This window comes from Ochotona princeps, chromosome 1 (genome assembly GCF_030435755.1).
Source record: "Ochotona princeps isolate mOchPri1 chromosome 1, mOchPri1.hap1, whole genome shotgun sequence".
NCBI lineage: Eukaryota > Metazoa > Chordata > Mammalia > Lagomorpha > Ochotonidae > Ochotona > Ochotona princeps.
The window spans coordinates 165,966,382-165,980,689 of NC_080832.1; positions in this window are offsets into that span (position 1 = coordinate 165,966,382).

The following is a 14,308-nucleotide window of genomic DNA, read 5'->3' on the forward strand; positions in this document are numbered from 1 at the left end:
ACTCCCCAAGTGACCATAAAGGCTGGTGCTGTGCTGATCCGAAGCTGGGAACCAGGAACCTCTTCTGAGTCTCCCACGCGGGTGCAGGGTCCCAAAGCCTTGGGCCGTCCTCGACTGCTTTCCCAGGCCAGAAGCAGGGAGCTGGATGGGAAGTGGAGCAGCCGGGATCAGAACCGGCGCCCACATAGGATCCGGGCTCATTCAAGGCGAGGACCTCAGCCACTAGGCAATGCTGCCAGGCCCCCTAGATTACTCTTAACCCCTCAGTACCAAAGCTACACCAATAGTTGTTTCATTGTATCATTTAGGGAATAGTGATAAGAAACTAATCTACATGCTTACCACAGGTGCAACTGTTCTTTGCAGTTGGCTTGGGGAAGGGAGCCCACAGCCATGGATGGCCAATCGCTCACTGCTGATATACTGGCCTGTAGCTTGCCTCTGTGTACAGAGGAGGATTTTTGTCAAATTAGTAATAATAATAATGACCTAATTGCCCCAGGTTGGGGAAGGGTCGTTATTCTGCAAGAATTCTAGCCTATGAATTAATGCCTTTAGTTGTAGGGTATCTGCTTGAGGTACACTTAGGAAACAGGCTAAACAGATCTTAATGAACTCTTTCCTGTAAAAACACACTTTAAAATGCAGTGTACATGGTGACTGTCAGGGCTGGGTGCAAGCTAGTAGTCATGTCTGTGGTGTTTGCATTAACAAAGTTTCTTTCTAGGTTGCACGTCCATCCCAACCAATGTTGTAGGCGTAATCGCATTCCTCTATTTGTGGGTTCCTCTCTGTCTTCATCTTCCTCCCCACCACATCTTTAGTAACACCTTATTAAAATGTCCACATCCTGGAGTAGTAGGCTAGACCGTGGGTAATAGGTTGAACCTTGGCCTATGGCATCAGCGTCCTGTGTGAGTGCTAGTTGAGTTCCAACCTGCCCACTTCTGATCCAGTTCCCTGGAAATGACCTGGAAAAGTGGCAGGAAGTGGCTCAGGTTCTTGCCCTGCATCCACATGGGAGACCCGGACAAAGCTCCAGACTCCTGGGTTCCAGACTGGCCCGGATCTGGCCATTGCAGCCGTTTGGGAAAATGAATCCCTGGATGGATAATCTTTCTCTCTGTCTCACTCTCTCTGTCTTTCTCTGTCTCTCCACTCTCTGTAAATCTCCCTTCAAATAATACATAAATATTTTTCTGAATGCCCACATTCTGTCCATGCTGTTCTGTTTACTATGAAACTACAGGATGAGCTAATTTGTTAGATGGCCCCAGCAAACTCTGGCCCAGAAGTGCCTGTAGCTACTATGTAACTATAGTTGCGAAGCCCAGCGCCTATACTGTCTCCCATTCAGCCTTCACGTTCTGTAGTGCGGCACAGGACTAACAAAACATTTCCCCCAAAAGCCAGGGGTGTGCCAAGCCGGGAGTTCTGGAGAACCAGGGCACTGAAGCAGAAGCTCGCAGCCCTCAAGTGATGTGTCCTTTAACAGCAATGAAGGGGGCTACTGAAGCATCTCCTGTGTGAAATATTCCTCCCGTATTACCAACTCAAAAATGCCGGCATTTGAATTTTTATTTCGGAAGGTAGTAGTTTGTTATATCTGCTACATAGACAGCCCTTGTTGGAATGAAGTTTCTTTCAAAAGAGCCGTCAAATTATTCCTAGAATGGTACCCTGTCCCATGAAGTCAGTGAAAACGTAGATGTGATCAGGCTGTGTCCCTGGCTGCTCTGTGTTTGTGCTGCACAACGGTCCTTGTCGAGGACTTGCACTGGCAGTGCCTGGATCATTCTGCCGCAGTGGGACCTAGCTTCGACGGGGTGTCCAGTGTTGCTGCAGGGTGAGTGATACACCACAGATTTGGTCCCAGCACCAAGCTCACACAACCTCACCAGCACCAGACAATGGGCCCAAAGTGGGTCCTCTGGTGGTCCCTGGTACTTCTCTAAGTTACAGTAGCCGCTGTTGGTCCCTAGTTTGACCTTCCATGATTTCAGTTATCCATAGTCAAGCAGAATCTGAAACTATTAAATGGACAATTCCAGAAATAAACAATTCATGAATTTTAAATGATACCATTCTGGATTGGATAATGCAATCTTTTTTAAAAAGATTTGTTTATTTTTATTGAAAAGTCAGATTTACAGACAGGAAGAGAGACAGCGAGGAACATCTTCTGTCCGTTGATTCACTCTTCAAGCTGCTGCAATGGCCAGAGCTGTGCCGATCTAAAGCCAGGAGCCAGGAGCCTCTTCCAGGTCTCCCACGTGGGTACAGGGTCCCAAGGCTTTGGGCCAATGCGACTGCTTTCCCAGGCCATAAGCAGGGAGCTGGATGGGAAGTGGGGCCACCAGGATTAGAATCGGCACCCATATGGGATCCTGGTGTGTGCAAGGTGGGGACTTTAGCTGCTAGTCTACCACTCTGGGCCCAGGACAATGGAATGCTGCAGCATCCCACCCTGTCCAAACTGAGAATCAAATTATCCCTTCGAGCACTGTAGCCACACGCCACGTGCTACCTACCTCTTAGTCACTTAGTAATCATTGCATTCTCAGATCTACAATCACAGTGCTTATGTTCAATTGCTTATGGTCACATCAATTTTTTTTTTGACAATCTTTACATTGTTAATTAGGGCTCAAAGGTTCGAGGATGACAGGAAAGTGGGTAAGAGTATTATTTCCACATTTTTTTTTCTGTATCTGAGGTATAGGGGGAGCTAAAGGGAGAAGTCCCACCCAGTCTCCCACCCATCCCAGGTCCCCAATGTGGGGCATGCTCCGAGGGTCTTGCTCAAGTGGTTTTGATAGTTCAGCAGTTCTGAGTTGTTGCCAATCCAAGCACGAGAAAGTCACGGCAGAATCCACTGATTGACATAGTCTACTTAAAAGTCTCCGTTTGCCCAGTTTTTCACTGCCAACACATGGCTGGGGTAGTTGATTGATTTGTTCTTTCCTCTGTTGTGGTGCCAGGTCTCCTCTGCAGGTTCCGATGGACTGCCATAGCCTCAGTGTGCACCTGATTGTGCTGTCCACTGCTCCGTGTGAGCCTCTGAGGAGACTCAGCTCTGGTATTTGTACTCCATGGCAGATTGTGGAACCTGCACTTCATGGTTGGGGTTCTGAGTCTGGCAGTTTGATTGGGCAGCTCCCCAAAGAAACTTTGTCTGAGGTGATCCCGGATCAGATTCTTGTGTGTACTTGCAAGTACAGGGCCTGGCACAGTTCATTGCCCCAATCAGCTGGTGGTTGCAATTGCTGGGTCAGTTCTGTCTCCAGCCCTATCTTCCACACGGAACAATGGGTGTGGAGCCCAGCCTGATTTTGCCCAGCACACACTCGGCCCTCACATAAACCATTGGGAGCTGCAGCTTATTCGGAGCGACCCAGAAAAACCACCACCAGGCCTGCTCACCGCCCTGGTTCCCATGCTTGCCATTTATGTACAGCAGACTAGTCCAGTCTGTTCCACATCCCATTCAGCTCTCGTTCATGTCAATGGGCATCGAAGCCTAGTTCAACCCAACCAGCTCCACTATCCAGCCCACACACATGCTGGCAGGTGCTGTTCTGTCTAGGCACTCCTGCCCCTGTTCTGGTTTTCATGCTCTCCAGTGGGAGTGGTAACCCAAGAGGGAGGTGCCCACTATTTCCCTCCTAGGCCACTCCCACTCCCGGATCATGCACTTTCCGGATGGTTCTGTAGTTTAACTTGACAGATTAGCCACTGGTGCCAGTGTTTGCTATCTGATGCTGCAGCAAAGCCCAACCAACCCTCACCCATTCTGCTTTATGTTTGCCCCAGTAGGGACAGTCAACCAAGCCTGGCCTGTTCCCTGATCTGGTTCGCATGAGGCCCGCAGGTGTTGTGGCCCTGTCAGGTCTGGTCTGCTTCCATCCCAACTCATGCTCTCCAGTGGGCAAGGTGTTCCAGCAGGAGGCCCTCCACATTCCCCCTACCAGCTTTACCCCCTCCCTCCCTGGTTCCTACTAGCAGTCTGGTATGGCCCGTCTCACCTCGGCATTTGCCAGTGGGTGCTGTACCTTGACCCGGCCTGGCCCACCCCCAATTCCAGCTGGTGAGGGTTACAGTCTAGCCCAGCCCAGTGTGTACCCTATCCCAGCTGTAATGTGTGCTGGTATGTGTTGCGACCATACCTGGCCCGACCCACACTGTTCTAGTGCTTGGATTCACCAGTGGGTAATGTGAACTGGTTCAGCCTGGTCCGCCCCCAACCTATGCCAAATGTATGCTGGTGGGTACCTTTCCTTGGCCTGGTTGGAGCTGTTCCCTATCGTGCTTCTTGCGCTAACCTGCAGGGTCTGTGTCCTGCCAGAGGAGTTGCCCAGGCTCCTCCATCAGAACCCCTCCCAGTGCCAGATTTTGCACATACCAGGGGGTCCATGAGCCAGCCATACTCAGTCCACCTCCTGTCCTAGCAGGAACAGTGGCCTTTCCTGACTGGCTTTCAACCCATTCTGGTTTTTACTGTTGGATATTTCAGCCCAGCCCCGGCTCGTCCATACCCAAAGACAGCTTACACATGGCTCAGAAGAGGCAGAGACCTAGCCTAGTCCATCCTACATCTACCCTGTTCCTCCAGAGCACCAGATGGTGCTGGAGTCTAGCCTGGCTTGGTGCGTTCAGTCCCAGTCCACACTTGTGCTAAGGGATACTTCAGCCATATTTAGACCAGGACACAGCCCCCACTCTGGCCCCTGCACTCACCAGTGGTAACCACAACCTAGCCAGTGTGTCCTTGTACTCCCCAACCAGGCCCGTTCCCAGCCATAGATCACGCATATGCCAGTGGTTACTCTGACCCAGCTTGGCACAGCTCCTCACCTGTCTAGGCCTTTGCCTTAGATGCTGTGGCCTACCATCCCTGGCTCATGCAGACTAGTAGGTGTAAGAGCTTAGCTTGGCATGACCTGTGCTCCAGCCTGATTTCTGTTCTTGTTGGTGAGCTAAGGTTTGCTCAGCCCTGTCTGGTCCACCCCCTTCTGTACCCAATCCACACATTGGCCAACCATTGGAGCTACTTTGCCCAGCTTGCCTGACCCCCAGACCTGGACCATGTGATCATCAGTTAGAATTATGACTCACTAGGGGAGTTTCCCAAGTTCCCCCACTTGACCCACTCTCAGACCCAGTTCTCATACATGCCAGTGGGTATTAGGTCAGTGTCCGGCATAGACTGGCCTTCCGTTTGGGCTTGTATGAGCTTGTGAACATTGCAGCCCCGCCCACCCCACAACCTATTTAGGATGCACATTCGGGTGCTGCTGCCTTGACCAGTCCAGACTGTTGTCAATTCCTTTATCTGTGAGTGCTGGCAGGCTCCTTGGTCACGCCTGGCTTAGTCCATCACCACCCCAACTCTTGAGCTAACCAGTGGGGTTAGTATTTCCACAGGGTTTGGTTCACACATCCCCCACAGAATCTAACCCTGGAAATGGTTCTCTTGTGTGCTGGTTAATGTCATGGCCCTGCCTAATGTGACCTGCCTTCTGATTCATCATTCTGTCAGGTACTAGGATCTGGTCCTGCTAGACATGCCCCCAACCTTAGCTTTTGTATGGACTGGTGTACATTGGTCAGCATTGTATGGTGACAACAAGTTCTACACAGGACTCAAAGGAGGCTGGCATATCAGTCTGACCCATAAAGCTCATCTGGTCCCTCTCCTCCAAACTACCAGGTCTCAGCACCCTTGCTTACCTTCAAAGGAAAAGTTACTCTGTTGTTGGGATTCCTTAGTATTGATTTGCAACCCAGAAGCACAGTGGGCTCAATACGGAGGTACCTAGGCAGCAATTCATAGCTCCCAAACCCCAGAATTCGCTGCCAGGCAGCCAGTAGGTGGAGCCTGGCACCAAATGGCACACTGGCTGCTGCCTGGGGACACTTTAACCCCGCCCCCAGACCCTAAGGTCACCCCCTCCCAATCCCATCCTCTGCACTATGTTGGCGGCCAGTGGGGCGTGGGCCCACCCTGTTCTCCAGATTCCTCTCTCAGTGTACTCAGCAGGAAGGGAGCAGCCTTTGGAGCTTGGGCAGGCCCAGGGACAGCTCACCGCATGTTCGCAGCGGCTGCAATCATGGCTTCGAGCATGGGAGTCGGACCCGGCCTGGAATCTGCCAGCAGCCAACAGGCTGCTGGAAGTTTTACCCCCAAAACCCCAAGGTCGCCCCCTCCTGATCCCATCCACAGCACTATGTTGGTGGCGAGTGGGACCCGGACCCACCCTGTTCTGCAGATTCCCCTCTCAGTTAGGGTCACATCAATCTTACTGCACTTAATGAAGGTCCTACGGTGTAAGAGGAATAAAGCTGGCAATTTATATATGTCAAAGAGAAGCCGTAATACATTGCTTTTTAGTAGAAAGGTGAAAGTTCTTGATGATATCATAACATGTATGCCCAAAGACAGTACAGAATGGAGTATCTTTGGTGCAGACCTTTTAAATTCATGCTTAGGTTTTACATGATACACATTTTCCTTGAGCTTTTTGAAGGTCTCTTTATATGTAGATTGCAAGGGTTTTGTGTGTTTGTGTGTGTGTGTGTGTGTGTGTGTGTGTGTGTAGAATTCAATACCACCAGTTTCAGACATTGTGAATCTTGGAACATGTCTCCTATGACTAAGGGGAGCCTACCAGGATGGGAAAACCTGCTTACTGCTAAACCCAAAAGATACAAATAAGTGAGCTGAGTGGCAGATACAAAATATGATTGTTGAATTGCTGAGGCACACATCCAGGGCAGGAAGCACAACCCAAACCCAAGGAGCTTATGTTCCAGCAGACAGAGAACTCCAGCCAGGTCTGGGACGAAGCTTTGCCCAAGGTACCAAAACTTAGGGAGTGCAGAAACATTCAACGATGATTTAAAAAAAAAAAAAACCCTCACAGGTATGAAATGTTACAAAGTCAGGTGTCTGGTTCCTGACACAAGCAGTGTCTGGTTCCTGGGGAATGTCTGGGTGGAAGAGGGGGTATCATTTCATGAGGAAAGATTCGAAGTGATGTCACTGAAGAAATTAGAGATAAAGAAAACCTGGAGTACAAAGGCATTAAGGCTCAATAAGCTTGGAGCATCCACGGTGGAGGAAGGGCTGATAAGAAGTTGGATCAAGTTGGACACAAGCAGGAACAGTGGTGGAAGGTTCGACGCTAACATCTGCTTCCCTCTCCCCAGCTGAACACGTGTGTGGCTCGATGGGTTTCATCCTACTTCATATTGCTGTACCTGCTCAGACATCATGTCCGCCTTGGTGAGCTCTCGAGGCTCGTTGGCTTGGTGCTGGATTTCTTCTCTTCATGGTGACAGCTGTTTTATGAAAAGATCCTGCAGGGCAACGGACAAGACCGGACAAGGCTGCTGTGACATATGTGTAACCGTGAGCTTCAGAGTTCCTTCCTTGCGGTGTTGGATGCTTGCCAGGAAGCGCTCACAGCTGGCTTCTTTTTTGAGCAAGAGAAGATGGCTCAGTCCCACTGGGTGTGCAAAGTATCAACAGAGATGGCTGTTTTGGAGCAGCTCTGTACTCGGAAAGAAAGAAAGAAAGGCAGATTCTTGAACACTGTTATATAGTCAGTCTTTACTTCCCCTTTAAAATAATAAAATCCTTTTATTTTCGATGATATTTACATAGTTGAGAGGGATGCATGCCCATGTGGATCACCAATTGGGGTAGGGAGGGTCAAGAGATGGGGAAAAGTAGATGGGAAAACTGCCCCCAATCTCCTTTTTCCTTCCTGTGTCTGCGGGAAGTGGGGAGAGAAGGGGAGAGGGCCGCTCCCAGCCCGACTGCATCAGTACCAGTGAATGGGGGATGGCCGCTGGATGTCATCTCAGGCTCCCTGATATAGAGCATATTCTAGGACATTGTTTACATGGTTTCAACAGTTCCGAGATGTGTTGATTTCATTGTTTAAAGGCTGTGGAAATCTTTCCAAGGTCCATTTGTTGACATAATCCACCTTAGAGTTTCAATTCGCCCAGATATTGTTCGATTCTTTCTGCCCTCCATGGTACTAGATGCCCTCTGTAGGCCTCAATGAACTGGTTGTCATGGCCCCCATGAGCTTCTGGGTATGCCGTGTACTGCATAGGCCTCAGCAACCAGAGACCCAGTTCTGACACATGCACTCTATGGTCAGACCACAGATCCTGTGATTTTCACTGTGTTTGTAGTTCTGAGTCCAGTGGTCTAGTCGGGACAATCCACACAAATCTCACCAGAGGTGACCCTAGACCTGACCCCAGTGTATGCCAGCCAGTGCGGGTCTGGCTCAGTCCATTATCAACCTCAGCCTACGCACACACACTGGTGGCTATAGTCACCTGGTCAATTCTGTCCCCAGCCCCATCTCGTATGCAAACCAACGAAATGCTGCGACCCAGTGCATCCCTGCCCACCATGCACTTGGTACTCACACACCTGTGGGAACTGCAGCCTAGTCAGAGTGACCTCCCAATAATCCTTACCAGGCCTGCTCTAGCCCTGGTCACTGGATGTGCTGGTATGTGCAGCAGACTGGTCCAGTCTGTCTCACATCCCATTCAGCTCTTGTACACATCAATTGGTGTTGGAGCCTGGCTCAGCCTGATTAACCCAGTCCACTATCCAGTCTACACTTACATTGGCTGGTCCCACTGCCTATCCAACTAGATCAGCCACCAGCCCTGGTCCTTATGCTCAGCAGTGGGAGCTGCAGCGCATCAGAGAGGTGCCCACAGTTTCCCTAACGGGCCCACTCCCAGTGCCTGATCTTGCAATTTCCAGGTGGTTCTGCAATCTAGCTTGACAGGACTCGCCTCCAGTGAAGCCCAACCAGCCTGCACTTACTCTAGCCTATGCAAGCACCAGTGGATATGGTTGCTTAGCCAAGCCTGGGTCTCCCCCAACCTGCTCACCAGCAGGCCAACAGGTGTTGTAGCCCTGCACAGCCTGGTCTGCCCCCAGTTCCAGCTGTCACACCCACCAGCAGGAGCAGTGGCCCAGGACATATCAGTGGGTTCTTAGTGTTATAGGGTGTGAGCAAGATCACACCAGACATGTCTAAGGTTTATTAAGGAGTCTTTATTAACCAAGTTTGGTGATAATACAGCACATTAGAAATAGCAAATCACAAATCCATATTGCAATCTAACCAATCATAATCCAACCAAACAATCCAAATGAACATAACCCCAAGAGGAACAAGCGGTCATTACCCTGAAGTCCATCCATTAAGCTGAACACCTATGTCCCAACTTGCCCAACAATATAAGTAATCCAGGCCCGGTGACGTGGCTTAGCGGCTAAGGTCCTCACCTTGAATGCGCCCAGATCTATGTGGGTGCTGGTTCTGATCCTGGCTGCTCCACTTCCCATCCAGCTCCCTGCTTGTGGCCTGGGAAAGCAGTTGAGGACGGTCTGATGCTTTGGCACCCTGCACCCATGTAGGAGACCTGGAGAAGGTTCCTGGCTCCTGGCTCCGGATCGGCGCAGCACCGGCCGTTGCGGTCACTTGAGGAGTGAATCATTGGACGGAGGCTCTTCCTCTCTCTGTCTCTCCTCTCTCTGTATATCTGACTGTGTAATGAAAAATAAATAAATCTTTTAAAAAAAAACAATATAAGTAATCCTAAGAGACATGCAATGAATAACCTGGGCACACTTACAAAGCTGCAGACATTCATCTTTCCCTGGCTTCTCTGCCCACATTCCACTGCTGCCGGGCCTCACCCCTCCTGGAACTCCCGACAGCACACAAACCAGAAACAATATCATTATATCCATTGTCCCATCTAAGCAGTACACAGGGACCATGCTCAAGGGATTACCTGTCCTGGTCAGCCAAGAGTCAAGATGCCAGAGTAACAGAAGGAAGCACCTGACCAGAAAGTGAGCCCCTGCTTCATGGGCTGTTTAAAGGGGCTTCTGAGGGGAGTGGTTACACAACAATGCAATACTGTCCCCTCTCAGATGATAGGTGAGTCACAGGTGGGCAGGAGGGAATGCCTAGGTGGGGGGAGTGACCGTGAAGTAGCTGCTTACCTCTCCACAACAGTACTGCGCCAATCCCTTGTTTCTAATTTTGCATACAACAAAATTAAAAGTGGCTGAGGATGGAATTAACATTCCATTGCTGTTGGGACCCACCTTCAGGACAGAGCGCAGGGGACACAGCCACATTTCATTTGCCCACTGTCAATGAGTGCTGGCTATCATTGGCTGTACCCTATAACGCTTGTCCCAGCCTGACTGAGTCCAGCTCCCGCCCCGGCAGATATAGCAGCTTTGCCTGACTGGCCCACATCCATTCTAGCTTTCACCGTTGGGTACTACAGCCCAGCCTTGCCTGGTCCACCCCTAGACCCAGTTCTCACATGGTTCAGTGAGTGCAGAGACCTTGCCCAGCCTGTCTTATGCCCATTCTGACTCTTGCAAACATCAATGGATGATGGAACTCAGCTCAGTCTGACACAACCCAGACCCAGTCTATACCCACACTGAGGATGGAGCAGCCATATTCAGCCCAGTTTATCGAGTCCATTCCAGTTCTCACACTCACCAGTTGGAACTGCAGCCCAGTAGTCCTGCACCCCAACCAGGCCTGCTCCCAGCCACAGATCTTGGGCATACCGGTAGTTGCTCTGACCAAATCTGGCATAATCCATCAACCAGCTTGGCCTTTACAATCAGAATATGCAGTCTGGCCTGGCCTAGCCCACCCCCAGTAACATCTCTTGCTAGTAAGTGCTGCAGCCTGGCTCTGCCCAGCCTGCCCCCATCCCTGACTTTCATGCAAATCACCAGGTGTGATAACCTAGTCTAACCCAGCATGGCTCCCAGTTTGCTATGGTTGGCCTGGCCCTGATCAGTCCATGTCTTCTCCCCACCTCCATCCATAGACCCAACCCATACACCTGCCAATAAGTGAAGCAGCCCTGCTCAGTCCAATCAACACCCAGCCTGACTCACATGCTCACCAGCAGGAGTTGTAGCCCGATAGGGGAGTTCCCCAAGCTTTCCCACCAGACCCACTCCCAGACCCAGGTTTCATGTGTGCAGTGGGGTGCCAGGTCCCCACTCGGCACAGTCTGCCTCCACCCCCTCCCAGTGTCAGCCTTTGTGTGTGCTGATGGATGTGCAGCCCAGCCTGTGCCACACCCAGTTCTTGGGTGTGCCTGTAGGTGCGACAGCCTGAACGAGCCCCGTGAATGGTCACACCTCGCATGGCCTGTCACCACTTCCAGTCCTTGAGCAAACCAACTAGTATGGCAGTCCCACAATCCCCCACAGAATCTGGTTAGTGTTGTGGCCCAGCCCTAACATGATCCACACCCTGCCCGACACATCCTGGCAGGTACTGTGGTCTAGTCCTGCCAGGCAGCCCCCGCAGCCATGGCTTTCACTTGCACCAGTAGGTGGTGGTTGATGCAGACAATCCCAGCTCAGGTCTCCCACGTGGGTGGGTGTATTGTTCTGACCTTGGAAGGGTCCCTGGTTTCCCTTCGCTAAACCGCCAGGTCTCAGTCCCCTCATTTACCTGCAAGTGCAGTAGCCTGTTTGGTGGAAGTGCCCCAGAAGTCACTGCTCACCTGTCAGGTTCTCCCTCAGCAGTCCTCCCTCCCACACATTTTCAGACCCCCTTCCATGAGCAAACCACAGCCCCTCATGCCCACAAGTGTGCAGATCCTTAGTGCCCATTCCTCTGGCTGTGTGTCATTGGCCTGGGGCACTCCCTGCCTACCCAGGGTCCACGCACACTTGCACATGGGTCCCCAGACCCTGTCTGCTGGTGTGCTGCCATTTGCCTCCTACATGTCTTAAATAGAATAAAAAAAATAGGCAACTATGATGACATACTGGTATCGTTAACACAAATTCGGCCTTAATGAGGCCCAGGATGCCCGCCAGCTCACAGCCGTGTAACACTTGTTTAGGTACAAGGCAACCTAGGCAGTTGCCTACAACTGGGGTCAGTCTTATTTCCTTATTGCTATATCCATAACCACACATCAACATGTGGCCATCAAAATGCTACATGATTTTCCCTCTTACATGACACATCCCATTTTTTTCCTCTTTTAACCATGAGCAAAGCAAAAAGCAGCAAAGGGAAACTTGACTGGCTCCTTACCCAAGTCAACACATAGAATGATTGTCGAAGAGCGAAGGTTGTTGTTATCAGTGACGTGAAACCTGGTGTCTTACGTTACAGTCACAGTGATGTGAATCTTGATGTTTCTGTGTCCATGTTTTCTGTCTTTGGCTAGCTTCGAACAGTGCAACCCGACACACAGGGGTGCTCCCCTCTCCAAATGCCTGGCGATTTAATGAAGGGATTCGAAATGCTAACTACCATGACTTGATCAGTATAAACTACGTAATGGTCTTTCTTAAAACAACACCGTGTCCCACAAATAATTACTGATTGAAAGATGTATTTAAACCATGGTGGAAAGTTAAATGAAAGATTAAAATCATCCAAAAAGCAAAGCGCAAACATAACGGGCAGAGACAATATGCAGTCTCCAAGGGCAGAACGGCACCTTCAGAGAGCTGGGCAGATCTGGTGCTGGGCTGTGATGTCTTCTATCTCCACCACCCTCTTCCTCTTTTTAGCTCAGTCTTTCTCAAGGTGTGATGAGAAACACACTGATTGTTTCAAAATGGTACAGAGTCCCTGCTGCAGAAACAAAGAAACAAAAAACAAGATAAAGCCCCCGTACATGAAAAAAAAGTTTCAGAGAAAAAAGTTTCAGAGACGCAGGAATGAAAGTTTCAGAGTTGATCTTTCCCAGTGTCTGCCTCTCCGTCAAAAGAAAAGAAGTGAGACAAGCAGGTGGACATGATCGTGTAGTGGCCTTGGTGAGAGGACAGGCATCGGGGAGAGCTTCCACCTCAGCTGCTCGCACGGCTGCCTTCAGCACCCGAGCAGGTACCACTCGCTCTCGCGTCATTACCCTCCTCCACGCTTGGCTAGGGAGGACTGTGTACCGACTTAGAAAACTCAATAACCAAGGGTTTCTGAAAGCGGTAAGGGGAGTGTTGGAGTGAAGGGCTGTCCCGTCACTGAGTTGCTACAGTCCCTGCTCCTTTTGTAGGTTGTTCTTTTTCTTCTTCTATTAACATACTGGGTGTAGGGGCAGCCATGAATAAGGAATTCCCGCATGTCAGGCAGAGTAATGAGGGCAGGAGTGGCAGTAGACACAGAGCTGTGACCCAGACTGCCGAGTTGGAACTCTTGCCCGCTCACTTGCCACCTATGGGCCCCCCTGTATGACAGAGCACGAGAGGACTGACTGCATGGAAGGGTTGTTAGAGGTAGATGGGTCAACAACTGAAAAACAAGATCTCACACTGAATGTGTTAGCAGTTCTTGTGAGGGATGGTCTTCCACAATGACTAAAGGATTTTACTGAAGAACCTAGGACTAGCGTGGTGGCTCAATAGGCTAATCCTCCACTTTGCAGTGCCAGCATTCCATATGAGCGCTGGTTCATGTCCCAGCTGCTCCACATCTGATCATATCTTTTTAAAAGACAGAGATGCAAACTCTGCTGTGTCTTCAAGTCTTCGCCTGGGTTCCTGGAATCCATCATAGAGTGCAGGTGAGAACATGAGAATTTCTTTGACTCCAATCACAAGACAGTATCAGATGGTGGCTATTTTGTTTTTATACAGAACTCCATCAGATCCATTTTCTTTCATTTGCTTTATCTCAATGTCTCCAGTGATAAACAGCACCGATTGGCTCCCAACAACTCAGCTGACTCGTGTCTTTTTTCTCTATTGCCAAGACTAGAACCCAGTAAACTACACTTCCCAGGTCCCTTTGTCAAGTGTTTCCTGTTGGTTTCTGCCAATGGGAGGCTCTGGCTGGAGATGGCCAGGCAGGAGAAAAGCTGAAACACGATGTCTTCCTCCAACTTGGGAGTGGAGAGGCTTGGGAGAGGAACGCAGGTCAAGTAGCAGCCAGGGTCTGGAGCTACAAGGATCATATGATTTGGAAAACACCGCTTTCCCATTTAAATCTTTTTGGCCTGAATATTTCAAGGGTTCTTAGGCAATATTACTTTCCATTTTTATTCGCCTGGCCTTTTGACACATTTAAATAAATTCCATGGATAGAATTACTTCAAACTTTTATTTGAAATAGACTGTTTTTGCACTTAAGATACATTGTCAGATGATTTCATGGCGACAGGAATCATTGTTTCAAGAATTCGGATGCCCAGTTATTCACTGTATACAATCAGGTAAATATAAAAAAAACCCTTTTCATTTTTACCAACAAAA